We start from the raw sequence: 14544 nt of genomic DNA, 5'->3' as shown, positions 1-14544 counted from the left end.
GATATATGTCCCTAAATATATTTTAGGATATATACAATTGGTGTGCTTCTCTAGAAATCCCTAACTCATACACTTGGTGATATAAAAAAGTCATATAAAGAAGAGTATTTCATTAATGCATATAAAGAAGAGTATTTCATTAAGTAGTATTTGCATTACTACTACTACTATTACTATTACTACTACTACTATGTGGTAGTAGTTATTTTGTCAGACCAGTCAAAATTGAGCTTAAAATTCTACCTGTTTCATAATTAAGAAAAATTGGCAGCTGGGTACGGTGGTTCATGCCTGCAATCCCAGCACCTTGGGAGGCTGAGGTGGGCAGATTGTTTGAACTCAGGAGTTTGAGACCAACAACACGGTGAAACCCCTCTCTAATAAAAATACAAAAATTAGCCCAGGAGTGGTGGCACATGCCTGAAGTCCTAGCTACTCAAGAGGCTGAGGCATGAGAATCACTTGAGCCTGGAAGGCAGAGGCTCTGTGAGCCGAGATTACACCACTGCACTCCAGTCTGGTGACAGAGCAAGACTCTGTCTCAAAATAAAGAAAAAGAAAAGAAAAAGTTGCTCCAGCAGTCACTGTGGCATTCCAAATGGTTTCCATTTTAGAGATCTCCATTTCACTGGCTTGCTAATATCAGTCACAGTACAATCATTTATTCAACCATGATTTATTGAGTGCCTCCGTATTAGTCTGTCCTCACTCTGCTAATAAAGATATACCCAAGACTGGATAACTTATAAAGGAAAGAGGTTTAATTGACTCACGGTTCAGCATGACTGGGGAGGCCTCAGGAAACTTACAATCATGGCAGAATGAAGCAAACATGTCCTTCTTCACATCATGGCAGCCCAGATAAGTGCTATGCAAAAGGAGGAAAAGCCCCTTATAAAACCATCAGACCTCGTGAGGACACACTCACTATCATGAGAACAGCAATGTGGGGGTAACTGCCCCCACGATTCAACTCCTCTCACCAGGTACCTCCCATGACACGGGGAGCACAGCCAAACTATATCAGCCTCCTATGTGCAGGCTTCATTCTTAGGACTTATAATACTGTGAAATGAGACTAGATATTTCCTTGTGGAATTTACATTGTAGTCATGGGTATAAAACTACAAAAGTAAACAGGGAAGTGAGGGAAATAATTAGAGATGATGATACGTATTTAAAATGAAATAAGCAGAATCCTGGGAGGCATAATAGCATAGAGTTATTCAGGGAAGGTTTCTAATGGAAAAAATAAAAAACTGATACTGGAGGACACAAAAGATCCAGTCAAGAGTAGAGCCAAGAGAACACTCCATGCCATGAAAACAACAAGTGCAAAAGCGTGGGATGGGACAAATCTTGAATTACCTAAAGCTGCAGCTTCAGGTTAATGAATGAAGGAGGGATGCAATGGCACAAGATACGGGGCTTTCTGGGGCATGGAATGTGATGCAATTGAAACACCTCAAGCATAGGTGATAGGAGACATTGATCTGATAAGTTATTTAAAAATTACTGTTTACTGTATAGATAAGACTTTGTAGGAGGGTTCGAATGGAAGTTCAGTTGCTTGAACTTGGCTATTGCAGTAATTCAAGCAAGAAATTATGGTGGTTTAAGTTTACTCTTAGTAGTATATCCGCATGGTACTCTTATTCTGTAAAGTGCAACAACTGCCTCTGAGATCACCAAGATTTCTTCAATGTAAATGTTGCTTGATGATTTGCAGTAGTGGCACATCCAGGGAACATAGCCTAAAAATCCTAAGAGACAGAAGAACAGCCAACTGGAAAATACCTCAAGGTTTTCCTTAACCCAATTAATTTTAAAAATCCAGGTATAGTATTAACTAAAGTGTGCTATGAATTTGTAATCTGAGTATAATCCTATAATATGTATGTATTATATGTTATAAAGTCCTATATATAATAATATATATGATAGCTTGATGAGATAATATGTATCAATAAAGAATATTTTAGCCTAAAATACACACCAGAAAACTTGGTACCAAGGTCTTTATTTTTTTCATGTAAAATAAAATTCAAAGTTAGGAAGTCATTTAGTTAGGGCTGGGTCAGTAGCTCAAAAATTTTAGTGCCAATATACTCTTGCCTTCTTCCCATGGTCATAATATGATTTTTGCACCTCCAGCCATCGTATCTGAATATATCTGGATTCAAACATTGTAAAAGAGAAAAAGTAAAGAGGTGGACTACTGCCTATGTCATTAGTAAAATCGGTGCCAATTTTTCAATGTCTTAATACAGAGAAGCTTTATAAATGATTTCACTGTATATAACCTCTATCATAGATTTGCCAAGGGAGAAAAGAGGTTGAAAGAAACACATGTCTACAGTTGTAATACTTGATTTCAGGTTTTATTCCAAGTTAATAGTACAAAATTATTGAGTTGTTTTTATTGTATGACATTACATAAGTTAAAAAAGTTGACATTTAAATACAGATGGGCATAGTTTTAAATTATGGTTCAAACCACACAGCTTTGTGACCTTTTAAAAAGATATAGCCTCTAGAGTTTAGTTTCCTAGTTCATGAAATTTTGTAACAAGGATTAAAGATGGTGTTTATAAAGGATCTAGAAACCTACCTGTTATTCAATAAATGGTAGTTTATTTTTTTATTCTTTATATATCCACATATATCTCCAGTACCCTATTCCTATTTTATAAGCAAAGTGAAGTGTAAATTTTAAAAAGAAAAAAATGCAGTAAAATCTCAAGCCTAAAGTTGGTTGAAGCCATGTTGCATGTGTTTCTCCATCTGTAAAATGATAAAGATAGACTGGGCTGTCCCTTCAGTTACTTGCAATTTTAGTATTTACCTATTTCTAGAAGGTTACATATTTCAAGACAAAACAAATAGAAAACACATTGAACAAATCTTAGGGCAGTTGTATCCGGACACCTAGGTGGAGCAGATTACAAATTTGTGCAGTGAATTTGACCCTATTGTTTTGCCACATTAGGCAATAAGGGTAACAAGTTGTTTGAATTTACTAAAAAGAGAAAGCAGTTCAGTTTTGTCTTTGGATACATTTATTTTTTCTGGAACTAAACTCAAGTGGTAAGGTATTCTATGAGTTCTTGACAAAGGGTTCTGAAGAACAAAGTGGACAATATCTTTAAATGTGGTTTTACAAAGTATCAGAATGCAGTTCAACTGATTGAATCTTAGAGAAAATATCTCTAGAGGCAGAGAGAATTACTAGAAAATTGTAATGGAGTAGAAGTAGTTGTGTGTGGGCCTGAAATAAAGTGACCTAAATACTTTCCTGAAGCAAGGCTCAATACACTGAAAGCCTGGCTTAAGGCAGAGCTAAAAATAGATGAAGTTTCTTATAAAGGAGAAAAATAGCACTGTCTCCAAAGAAAGTGCCACGGAGCCTAATAAAGGGATTAGATAATTAGATCTTTTTTGTTAAGTAAACATTTTCCTTAATTTAGGGATGTGATGTGAGGTTATTGAAATCTCTTTTGGAGCTGACCTAGAATCTGTGGAAAGAAGGAAGGAAGAAAGAATAGAAGGAGGGAGACAGGGAGAGAGGAGGAGCAGAGGGTTAAAGAAGGAGGGAAGTAAGGAAGGAAATAAGAAAAAAAAAAAGAAATAGTAAAAGAATGAGCCTCAAATTTAGAAAGAAAGAAGTAAAGCTATCTCTTCATGCATAACATAATCCTATACATAAAAAATACCAAGCAATCTATTTTTATAAGTATGACATTTAATAAACCAATTCAGCAAAGTTTCATTGTACAAGGTCAACATGAAGAAATCAGTTGTGTTTCTCTACATTAGCAACAAACAAGCCAATGATACCAAAAACTTCACTTGATGTATGATAGCATCAAACAGAATTAAATACATAGGGGAAGTTTTACCCAAAAGGTGAAAGACATGTACATTGAAAACAATACATTACTGAAATATATTAAAGAAGACCTAGATAAATGGAAATATACCCTGTGTTTCTGGAATTAAGATTTTAATATAATAGTAATATTACCTAAAGCATTTCATAGATTCAGTGAAATCTCTATCAACAGGTTTTGTTTTGTTTTGTTTTGTTTGTTTTTTTTTTTTGTTTTTGGCCTAAATGGGAAAGTTGATCTTTAAGTAATATTGAGAAGGGAAAAACAAAGAGGGGATTCACACTGACTGATTTTAATGTTTACTACAAAACTAATCAAAACTCTGCGGTATTGATATAAAGTAAGAGACAAATAATTGAGAGTTCAGAAATAATCCCATATATCTATCACCAACTTTTTAAGTAAGGGTGTCAAGATTATATAGGATTTTGATAAGAAAATGTAGTCTCGTCAACAAATGGTACTAGATAAACTAGATAGACATTTAAAGAAATGATGTTGGACACCTACCTCACATTGTGAAAAAGAAATACCTCAAATCAGACCAACAACCTAAATAAAAGAATGAAAACAATGACACTCCATAAGAAAACATAGAGGAAAATTTCTATGACCTTGAATTTAGTGATAGATTCTTAGGGCATCAAATGCATGAGCAAAAAAAGATAAAAATAGATACATTGGGCTTCATACAAATTTGAAACTATTGTGAATCAAAGTACTTTAATAAGAAATTGAAAAGACAACCTTCTGAATTAGAGAAAATTTCTTAAAATCATGTCTGTGATAAGGATCTAATATGCAAAATACATAAAGAACACTTGCAATTCAGAAACAAAAAGACAGCTGTACCAAATATCACATGTACCCCAAAAATGCATACACCTACTGTGTACCCACAAACATTAAAAATTTTTAAAAAAGACGAGCAGTTCAATCAAACAGGCAAGATCTTGAATAGAGATTTCTTTAAAGAAGATACACGAATAATCAAAAAGCATATGAAAAGATGCTTGACATCATTAATAATGAAGAAAATGCAAATCAAAACAACAATGAGATATTTCACACCCAATTGGATGGCTATAAAAATGTAAATACCAGGTATTGTCAGAGATGTGGAAAATTTATATGATTCTATATTGCTGGTGGAAATATAAACCAGTTCAGCCACTGTAGAGAACTTTCTGGTGATTCCTCAATATGTTAAACATGAAATTACCATATGACACACAATTGCATTCCTAGATGGATACCTAAAGAATGGAAAGTAGGTACCCACACAAATATGTGTACGCACATTTTCTTAATGGTATTATTCATATTTGCCAAAAGATGGAAATAACCTGATGTCCATCCATGGATGAATGGATGAAAAAATTTGGTATATGCATACAACTAAATATTACTCAGCATTGGAAAGAATTCCCATACTAATAGGTCCTTCAACAAACATGAACCTCAAAGAAAACATGTTAAGTGGAAGAAACCAGAGCGAGACACCAAAGGTCACATATTATATAATTCTATTCATATGAAATATACACAATAGGTAAGTCCATAAAAATCGAGTGGGTTAATGGTTACCTGATGCTCTGTGGACTAGAGCATGGGGTGTAATTGCCTTATGTGTATGAGGATGCTTTTGGGATGATGAAAATGTTTTGAAACTTTTTGGAACTAGATAAAGGCATAATATTTTGAATATACTAAATGCCACTAAGTCGTTCACTTTACAATGGCTAAATGTATGGCATGTGACTTTCACCATTTTTTATGGGCAAATGATTTGAATAGATATTTCTCCAGGGATGATATACTAATAGTGAATGAACACATGAAATATAACTAGGTATTAAAGAAAAGCAAATCAAAGCACAATGAGACACCACTTCACACTCACTAGGATGGTTGTAGTAAAAAGAAAGACAATTATTTGTGTTGATAAGGATGCAGAAAATCATCCTCATATTTCTCTGGTGGTACTGTAAAATTGTACAGGCTCTTTGAAATCTAGTTTGGCAGGTTTTTCTCAAAAATGAGAACACAGAGATGCCACATGACCCAACAAATACACTCAGAATATGTAACCAAGAGAAATTAAAACACATCTGCATAAAAATTTATGCACAGTTGTTCACAGCAATATTCATGGTAGCCAACAAGTGGAAGCAAGTCAAATGTCCATCAGCTTATTAATAAATAAACAAAATGTAGTGTATTCATACAAATACCATTTAGCCATGGATGAACTTTGAAAATATGCATTGAAAGATATCGAACACAAAAGGCAATACATTATTTGATTTCACTTATATGAAATGTCTAATTGGGCAAATAAATAGTGACAGAATATAGATTAATGACTTCCATGGGCTGGGGAGAGTGGTTATGGGGTAGTCTCTGTTGATGGGTTTCTTTGAGAGGTGATGAAAATATTTTAATATTAGATGCTGGTAATGATTAATCACCTTTGTGATTAAAGTCTTAGAATTACTTTCAAAGGATAAATATTGTGCTGTGTGAATTATATCTGAATTTTTAAAATTCTCAAAAAAATTAGGTGTCTGAACTAAGTTTCCTTCACTCCCCGAAATCCTCTGCATTACTATGCTCTGATATTTTCAAGCAGAGAGACATAATTTAAAAAAAACCAAACAAACAAACAAGAAAACCATTACAAGCTACTCGAACCCTGATGAGATTCTCACAAATCCCTGAATAAGCTATCGTAGTCTAATTCAAACCTCCCTTTCATGGTGACTGTGATGAATGGCAGAACTCAATATTTGTGGTCATCTACAATGAATTAGATATATGGTGATTTGGTAAACTACAAGTACCGAGTCTTCATCATAATAGTAACAGTTAAGTGAAAACAATGACTGGACTTTATCAAGTGAGTGATGCAGGGAGGAATATTGAATACTTTGCTTTTGTTTCCAAGGCCCACATGGTTCTTTGTCTACTTGCCTTTGCTTCTTTTCCTCTCTAGTTCCTTAGCTGGAGTTAGTGTGTTCCTGACTTACCCCGTCTACCTCTGGGGTCTGGATGGTTTTGTTTCTATTCATTTACCATGAGAGTTTGTTGAACTCACTTGTGAGTCTTAAATTTGAATAAAATTACACGATAGTAGGGAAGTCACAAGGAAGTATGCTTAAATCTCAGTTCAAACCTTTACTAGCTGGGTGAGCTCAGTATAAGCATTTAAAGGTCTCTGATATTCAGTAGAAATACTAATCTCATAGGCTTGTACTAAAATTCAATGAAATGTGTGTGTGGGCCCTACAGTTTCTAGCACAGATAAATACTTCTCATGTCCTACCTTTCCCTGTGGCTGAGTTGAGTACAACACACACAAACCCATACCACGGCCAATCCACAGAGCCTGTCTTGATCCTAATTCTGGTCTACTTTTCTGTAGATGTAAGAAAACAAATGACTGATCCCCACCCTCTTCACACTCCAGGCTGTTCCAGGACTACAACCCAATAAAGCCTCTTCATTCATCCTGAGGGCACCTGAGGGCAATGCATCCAGAGGGAAGTTGACAGAAAGGGAGGCTGCTGGGTAACCAGACCGTTGTGCAGGAACAGTTAATTATCAAAGCTGCAGGGACTGAGGAAAGGAAGAGATCAATTTAGCCTTGAAAATGCTGCCAGGGTGAAGGTAGAAAACTGAAGTGAGCTGATGCTTTAATCTGACAAAAGATTTCCATTAGATTAAATTTATCTTCCAAATTTAGAACAAAGAACAGCATGCTGTTTCTCTGAGTGAGCCTTAAAACAGTATGAGTAAAACAAAATCTGTTCCACATCCTTGCCAGCATTCTAGTAGGTGTGAAATAGTAGCCTGTTTTGGCTTAAATTTGCACTTTTCTGTTGACTGTGTTGAGCACTTTCTTTTAACATGTTTATTGGACATTCCTATCCCCTTTTTAGTGAAGTACTTTTTGAAAATATTTGACCATTTTATTGAGTTGTGTTTTTTTTATTTATATCAATTTTCCATATAATCCAATAAAAGTCATTAGAAGTTTCTTCTCAGAATTATGCCATTGATATCTTCTCATAGTCTGTGGTTCTCTTTTTTTATGCTTTATGTTGTTTTAAATTGATGGTAAAATGCATAGAATATAAAATTTACTATTGTAACCTTTTCTTGTTTTTTAGACAGAGTTTTGCTCTTGTTGCCCAGGCTAGAGTGCAAAGGCAAGAACTTGGCTCACTGCAACCTCTGCCACCTGGGTTCAAGCGACTCTCGTGCCTCAGCCTCCCAAGTAGCTGGAATTACAGGCACTCGCCACCATGTCCAGCTAATGTTTGTATTTGTAATAGAGACGGGGTTTCATCATGTTGGCCAGGCTGGTCTCCAACCCCTGACCTCAGGTGATCTGCCCATCTTGGTCTCCCAAAGTGCTGGGATTACAGGTGAGAGCCACCTCACCCGACCTGTTGTAAACATTTTTAAGTGTATCGTTTGGTATTGTGAAGTATATTTACATTGTTGCACAACCAATCTTCATGTTTTTATCTTGCAAATCTGAAACTCTATACTAGGTAAACAACCCTGTATTTCTTACTGCATCTAGCCACTGGTAACCACCATTCTGCTTTCTGTTTCTATGAATTTGACTACATACCTCATGTAAGTGAAATCATACAGTACTTATGGTTTTGTGGCTGGCTTATTTTATTTTGCATGATGTCCTCAACATTTATCTATGTGGTAGCATGGATCAGAATTTTCTTCTTTTTTTATGGCTGAATACTATTCCATTATATGTATGTGTGTGTATATATATATACACACACACACATATTTACATATGTTTGCATGTGTGTATATGTATGTGTATATATGTATCTGTGTATATATACATTTTGTTTATCCTCTCATCCATTAATGGATGCTTGGATTGCTTCCACCTCTTGGCTATTACGAATAGTGCTTCATTAACAGAGGTGTACAAACATCCTTTTGAGACCCTTCTTTCAATTACTTTGCATATATACCCAGAAGTAATATTGCTGAATTGTATGGTAATGTTATTTGGAATTTTTTGAGGCATCACCATACTACTTTCCACAGCAGCTACACTATTTTACATCTACTAGTGGTGAATAAGAGTTGCGATTTCTTCACGGCTTCACACTTTTCTGATATTTTTTTGATAGCAGCCATCCTGATGGGTGTGAGGTGACATATCATTGTGGCTTTAATTTGCATTTCCCTGATAATTTTAGTGATGTTGAGCATCTTTTCATTATGTCTGTAGACATTTTGTATACCTCCTTTGGAGAAATGTCTATTGAAGTTATTTACCCTTTTTAAAATTTGATTATTCATTTTTATTGTTCTTGACTTACAGACATTTATTATATATTTGAATATTAATTTCCCACCAGATGTATGATTTGCAAGTATTTCCTTTCATTCTATAAGTTGTTTCTCATTCTGTTTATCATGTCCTTTGATGCAAGAAGTTTTTAATTTAAGACTAGATTAGATTTATCCATTTTTTAATTTTCTTTCTGATTATTTTAATGTCATATCTAAGAACTCTGCCAATTCCAATATCATGTTTTTGTCTAAGAGTTTTATACCGCTTATATTTATGTCTTTGATTCATTTTGAGTTAATTTTTACATATGGTGTAAGGTAAGATTCTAATTTCATTATTTTGCTTGTAGAAATACAATTTTCCCACCACCATTAGTTGAAAAGATTGTTCTTTTCCCCATTAAATGATCTTGGATCCCTTGTTGAAAATCATTTGACCATATACGCAAGGGTTTTTTTTCCTAGGCTCTTTATTCTATTCCATTGGTTTACATGTCCGTCTTTATGCTATTTACTGCACTATCTTAGTCAGCTAGGGATGCTCTAACAAAATATCATTAAGTGGGTAGCTTAAATGAGAAAAGTTCATTTCTCTCAGTTCTGGTGGCTGGAAATTTCAAGATCAAGGTAACAGTAGTTTTGGTGTCTAGTGAGGGCCCATTTCCAAGTTCATAGACTGCAATTTTCTCACTATGTACTCCCATGGTGGAGAAAGGAAGCAAGTTCTCTTGGGATTCCTACAAGAACACAAATCCTATTTATAAGGGCTCCACCAGCATGACCTCACCTAACCTTAATTACTTCTCAAATATTTTCGTTTCCTAAAACCACCAAATTAGTAACGTTTCAACATAGGAATTTTGGGGAGATATAATCATCCTAGCCATTACACACACTCTTTGGAATACAACAGCTATTTAATAAATTTTGAAACCAGGGAATATAAGACCTTGTTCTTTTTCAAGATTGTGCTTGCTATTTGGAGTACTTTGAGAGTCCCTATAAGTGTCAGGATAGATTTTTCTATTTCTGCAAAAAATGCTGTTGAGATTTTGGCAGACATTGCATTACATCTGCAGATTGTTTTGGATAGCATTGACATCTTAACAGTATTAAGTCCGTCCACATGAAATATCTTTCCCTTTATTTGTGGCTTCTTTAATTTCTCTTGTAAAATTTATTAATTTAATTTTATTTTCTATTGACAAATTAAGAATTATATATATTATATATTTATGGCATAAAATGTAATATTTTGATACATATTCACACCGTGTGATGATTAAATCAAGCTAATTAGTAAATTCATCACTTCATATACTTATCTTTCTGTGGTAAAAGCATTTAAAGTCAACTTTTTAAGCAATTTTTCAACAGGAAATGTATCATTATTAGAATCACCATTTTGTGCAATACATCACTAAAGCTTATTTCTTCCATCTAATTAAAATTTTGTACCCTTTCATCAACATCTTCCCTTTCGTCATCCACCCCCACCCCCAGCCTCTTGTACCTACCACTTTACTCTCTATTTCTATATATTCAACTTTTTCGACTTCACAAATTATTTAAATCATGTATTATTTATCTTTCTGTGTCTGGCTTATTCAATTAGCGTAATGTTCTCCATGTTCATGTTATCACAAATGACAGAATTTATTTCTTTTTTAAGGCTGTATAGTGTTCTTTGGTGTGTCTATACCACATTTTCTTTATCCATTTACTTAATAATAGACATCTGGATTTCATCCATATCTTAGCTTTGCAAATAATGCTGCAATGAACATGGTAATCCACATATCTCGTATGCATGCTGATTTCTATTTTGTTTTTAATACAAATCCAGAAGTGATATTGCTTGATCATGTAATATTTTTATTTTTAATTTTCTGATGAAACGCTATACTGTTTTCCATAAAGCCTTTACTAATTTACACTCCCACCGTCGGTGCATGTGTGTTTTCATTTTTTCACATCCTAGTCACAAATGATCTTTCATTTTCTAAATAACAGCCCTTTCAACAGGTGTGAGTTGATATCTCTTTGTGGTTTTAATTTGCATTTCGCTGATGGTTGGTGATGATAAAATTTTTTCATATGTCTATTGGCCACTCGTATGTCATCTTTTAAGAAATGTTTATTTATGTCACTGGCCCAATGTCTAATTGGGTTGTCTTTTTGTTATTGACTTTTGCTATAGTTTAGATGTTTATTCGCTCCAAATCTCATGTTGAAATTTGATCCCCAGTGTTGGAGGTGGGGCCTAATGGGAGGTGTTTTGGTCGTGGGGGCAGGTCCCTTATGAACAGATTAATGTGCTCCCTGTGGGTGAGTGAGTTCTCTCTCACTCCATCAGCTTCTGCAAGAGCGAGTTGTTACTGGAGCCTGGCAGCTCCCCTCTCCCTCTTGCTTCCTTCCTCGTCACGTGATCGCTAACCACAATGACTTGCCTTCACCTTCTTTGTTTTATGAATAGAAGCAGCCTGAAACCCTCACCAGAAGCAGACACTGGTGCCATGCTTCTTGTACAGGCTGCGGAACAGTGAACCAAATTTATTTTCTTTATAAGTTAACCATCCTCAGGTATATCTTTATACCAACACAAAACATACTGAATCAGAAATTGGTACCAAGAGGAGCATGTTCCTATAAAGATACTTGAAAATGTGAAATCAGTTTTGGAACTGAGTAATGGGCAGAGTTTGGAAGAATGTGGAAGGCTCATAAGAAGACAAAACAATGAGGGTAGGTTTGAAAGTTCTTTAAGTTTGAAACTTCTTCAAGATTGTTTAAGTGACTGGCACCAAAATGCTGAAAAAAGTTTAGACAGTAAAGGCCATGCTGATGAGGTCTTAGGAGAAAATGAGGAAGTTATTGTCAACTAGAACAAAGGTAACCCATGTTTCCCCTTAGCAAAGAAGTTGGCCGCATCGTGTCCATGCCCTGAGGTTTGAGGAAGGCCAGACTTAAGAGTAATGACCTACCGTGTCTGGAGGAAGAAATGTCTAAGCAGCAAAGCATTCAAAACTTTTAACAGCTTATGATCAGATATGGGTGTGGAGGACTCACAAAAATGTAGAATTTATAATTGAAAGGGAAGCATAGTATAAAAATTTGAAAATTTTGCATCCTGGTTATGTGGTAGAGAAGGAAAGGGCATTTTTAGGAGAGGAATCCAAGGATGCTGTGATGAATCCACATGCTAGAGAGATTTGCATGACTAATTAGAGGCCACGGGGCAGGTGGTAAAAGTCAAGGCCCCAAAGCCATTTCAGAATTCACTGATACTGCCTCTCCCATCCCTGGCTCAGAGGCCTAGAAGGGTAGAATCATTTTGAGGGACAGACTCAAGGTACCACCTAAGGATGCTGCTCCTCACATTGTGGACATTCAGTCTCTAGCAGTGGCCCAAACAACCCCAGATGCTATTCAGGTCACCTCTGCCAAGAACTCAAGCAATTAGTCTTGGTGGTATGCATGTGGTACAACATCTGCAGGTGCCAAAAATGCAAGATTGGTAGAGGCTGTGGCTTCCTCCTAGATTTCAGAGGATGTATCAAAAAGCCTGGGGTCCCAAGAAGAAGCCTTCCACAGGAACAGAGCCAAAAGAGATAGCCTGTATTAGAGCAGAGTCTAGTAGAGCTGTGGTAACAGGGCTGCCATGGGGATCCTCGAATTTCAGAGCCAGTGGCAACATGCTATGTCAGCCTGGAAAAGCCACAGGCAGGCACCATATTCAAATCCAGAGAAGCAGCCATGTGACTGTGCCCCGCAAAGCCATGGGGGTGGGGCTGCTCAAGGCCTTTGGAGCTCAACCCTTGCACCAGTGTGCACAAGATGCAAGGCATGAAGTTAAAAAAATGTATTATTTTGGAGCTTTAAGATTTAACATCTTTCCTGATGGGTTTCAGAACTGTGTAGGGACTGTTATCCCTTTCTTTTGGCTAATTTCTCCTTGATGAAATGGAAATGCTTACCCAATGCCTGGATAGTCATCATAAATTACCCAGCCTGAGATGGGAAGGGCAGCATCACTCAATTCTGAAATACCTTTGGGGACTTGACTTTTACCACCTGGACCCCCATTTAGTCATGCAAATCTCTCTAGCAAGTGGATTGTATATTGGAAGTAAATAACCTGTTTTATATTTTACAGGCTTATAGCTGGAAGAAACTTACCTTGAGTCTCAGTTGAGACTTTCAACTTTGGACTTTTGAGTGGATACTGAAATATGTTATAACTTTGGGGACTATTGGGAAGGAATTACTGCATTTTTCCAATATAAGAAGAGCATGAGATTTGGGGGACTGGGTTCAAAATGGTATAGCTTGGATGTTTGTCTTCTCCAAATCTCACGTTGAAATTTGATCTGCAGTGTTAGAGATGAGATCTAATGGGAGGTTTTGGGGTCTCAGGGAGAGATCCCTCATTAATAGATTAATGCTGTCCCTCAGAAGTGAGTGAGTTCTCTCCTTACTAGTTTCTGAAAGACCTAATTGTTACAGAGAGCCTGGCAGTGACCCCCTCCCTCTTGCTTCCTCTCTTGCCCCATGATGTCTGCACATGCTGACTCTATGAACAAATTAATTACATTCCCTCAGAGGAGAGCTGGTTGTTGAAAAGTGTCTGCCACATTCCCTCTCTCTTTCTTTCTCTCTTTCCATGTGATCTCTGCATAAAGCAGCTCCCTTTTACCTTTCCTTATTAGTGAAAGCAGCTTAAGTCCTTCACTAGAAGCAGATCCTGGTGCCATGCCTTTTGTGCAGCCTGAAAAATTTTGAGTGAAATTCACTTCTTTTATTTATAAATTACCCTGCCTTTAGTATTCCTTAATAGTAACACAAAGTGGACTAAGACACATTGTTTGGGTTCTTAACCTCCATTACCTGATGTATTATTTGCAAATATGTTCTCCCAATCCATGGTTTGTCTCTTCACTCTATTAATTATGCCCTTTGCAGTGTGGCAGCTTTCTAGTTGGACGTAATCCCACTTGTTTCTTTTTGTTTTTGTTGCCTGTGTTTTGGGGGTTATAACTGAGAAATCTTTTACCAGAGATCAATGTTGTGGAACATCTACACTATGTTTTTCTCTAGGTGTTTTACAATTTCAGTTTTTATGTTTAAGTCTTTAATATCTTTTAAGTTAGTTTTTGTATATGTTGTAAAATAAGAGTGGAATTTGATTCTTCTGCATGTGAATATTTGGTTTTCCCAGTACCATTTATTGAAGAGATTGACATGTCTCCATTATGTGTTCTTGTAATTGATGTTGAAACTCACATGAGCATAAATGTATGGGTCTATTTCT

Source organism: Macaca fascicularis, chromosome 5 (genome assembly GCF_037993035.2).
Source record: "Macaca fascicularis isolate 582-1 chromosome 5, T2T-MFA8v1.1".
Lineage (NCBI taxonomy): Eukaryota > Metazoa > Chordata > Mammalia > Primates > Cercopithecidae > Macaca > Macaca fascicularis.
The sequence above is the reverse complement of the archived record's forward strand: the minus strand, read 5'-3'. Positions refer to the sequence as shown.